Genomic DNA, 2,705 nt, shown 5'->3' with positions numbered 1-2,705 from the left:
ACATTTCGGTGCCCAAGCACATATTTGATAAGGCATTCATAGGAGTTTTGGGCATTTCCAGGAGTATTTTGATGACCCTTCTCGTACATAGGTGCAGTAAACTAAACATCAGAAAATGTTTGACGCTTCTTCTGTACCATGGATCTAAAAAAACACTCATTAGAATTCGAGTGATCTCCTATTCGGCCTTTGGAAATAGTTGATGTGAGGGGTGGAAGCGTCTGAGAATACCATCCTGTGCATCCAATAGCCTGGTCATCCTCGGAAAGGTCCTCACTGCCACATTTCTCCATGCTTGCCTCGGGTGTCTTATTACAGACACTTAAGCCGCCTGGCGGAACTAAGAGGTGCCGGCAGCTCTGAACCGTTGCTCAAGGAGACTACTGGCCTTGCAGCTGAACGTTTAAGTCTGTAATGCATGAGCACGGCTATAACATTCCTCCCGTCCCTCCCTCCCTACCCAACCACACTCTACAAAATTGAGCTTGTTTGAATAGCGTTTTGCGCCGCCATAAATCTGCTGAACATCCTCTGAAGTCCGTGTAGTTGCCACTGTGCCATGGATTTTGCGTCTCCCAGTCACTCCACTCCTAAGAACTTGCGCGACGCCCAGTCCGCCCTACCACCCCCGGGGCCAATCACCCCCTCCCCTAAAGGGAAATATTAAGGTACAGACACCCCCAGCCCAGGGAAGATAGTCATAGGCACTTCTAGCATTGGCGAGTCAACGATTCTCCAACAAAACACTCAGCGCTGGAAATACACACACACACACACACAAAAAAAAAACTCTAGAACGAGCTGCATAATCGTCACATTCAAATATGTTCCCGTCACCCTTCGCGGCTCACAGCAACAGAAAAACGTAATATTCATTGTCTGAACGGCCATGAACTTACATAATGAAGCATAAAAGCGGTTTTACATCACATTTGCAATTGAGCTCCGAGAAGCGAAAGCCTCGAGTTCCCAGGCGACGCTGATTATAACTGCAGGGCGGCGGGAACTTGTCTTTCTGAACAGTTGATCGTAATAATCTAATAATAACAGCATGTTTTTACCACTGGTGCTGCAGCGGAACCGTAAAAGATAAGCGACCGAGTACGTGAATTAGAATGTTAAATACACATGCAAGGTATACGAATTTAAAGAAGAAAAAAACCCCTTAATGATACCCAGAAATTACTTTTAAGCATCAGCTGCGGCCGTCGGATGGTTAAGGGAGCTGATCCAAGAAATAAGAAAATTAGCTCATTCATTTTTTTCAGGACGTTGATGCCTGTATCGCGCCCTGTGTAACTCCGTAGCGCTGAGATGGAGACCCGCCTGATGGATAATGAGGTGCATTTGCTTCCATACATAATTTCACTGACGTTTGGCGTGCTCCCAGGCAATGGACAACGCTCGGCAGGGTGGACGCGGATGACACCAATAGTCTGGGGTGGCAAAGGCTGCATATCCTCCAGCAAGTTTAATTACCCTTCCCTTTGCCGTAGAACTATCTTCCTTGGTACCTGAGCGGAGAGATTCCTGTGCCTGAATCGGTTACGGTAACCTGAGGGACAAGTTTCACATCAAAGGCCCAAGAGAAAAAAAGCGGCTGGCTGCTACACGCTGATTATGGTCCTGCCGGCCGGGGCGTGACGATGACTCAGGGGAGGCGGCGGCGAAGATCACTCAAAGCCTTTCTCTCCCCTTAGAAAATGCAGCGCTTCTTTGTATCAGAAAATATGTGACAAGAATAAAAAGGGAAGATGAGACCTAAACAACATAATTTACTGGCCGAGACGCATTACATAACGGCAGGTAATATCAAATGTTTGAAGTAATAGTCTGTGTGGTTGGTTCGGCGCTTGGCTCACAAAGGGGAGGACGGGAAGGCTTTGTAGGATGCAAGGCTGAGTATATGCGAGAACAGATCTGCAGCTGTGTGTGTGTGTGTGTGTGTGTGTGTGTGTGTGTGTGTGTACCTGTCTGTCTGTCTGTCTGCGTGTGTGTGGAGAGGGGGGGGGGGGGGTGAGGTGAGGGGGCAACGAGGCACGGGCCCACAAAACTACCTCTCCTCTCTATTTTATTATCTCGTCTAAATGATGTCAGGGTCCCTCATTTAAGATTTATAAAGCGCGATTAATTACACGATGTCTACCTTTACATATAAACAACGCTTTAATTAGTTGGATACAAGGGAGTTAAGTGCGTCTTCTGGGGCGTGAAATAAGCGTAAAAACTGCCCGGGATCCTCTAGTCAAATTACGCTATTCATCTTCGCCCTCGCTGCCATCCGCTGCATCACTGGGGTCGGCGAGCTCGGCCCATATTCTCAAACATTTCGGGGCTCACACACTCACACTGGATAAAGCTTTCGTAGAGGCTGTAGTAGTATTTCCATGGGTAGTTTTATGAGCCTAACGATAGTTTGACAAGGCTTTTGCACCATGGAAGTGAAAAAACACTCATGAGAACCCGACCAATCTCCTTTGTGGCCTCTGGAAATAGTTGTTATGAGAGCCGAAAGCGTCTGAGAATACAGACCGTCGAGGTCAGGGGCGGTTCATTATTCTTAACATGCGTAGTGTGTGTGCTTACTGAGTTTTTACTGCTGCTGTCCGCTTAAACTTTATGGTGCAGCTATTTACACAAGGGTTTAGAGCAGTGTTAGCCCGGATGAATAGACAACGATACTACTTGAGACTACATAAACTTTT

Source organism: Eriocheir sinensis, chromosome 10 (assembly GCF_024679095.1).
Source record: "Eriocheir sinensis breed Jianghai 21 chromosome 10, ASM2467909v1, whole genome shotgun sequence".
NCBI classification, from domain to species: domain Eukaryota; kingdom Metazoa; phylum Arthropoda; class Malacostraca; order Decapoda; family Varunidae; genus Eriocheir; species Eriocheir sinensis.
This window is presented reverse-complemented; position numbering follows the sequence as displayed.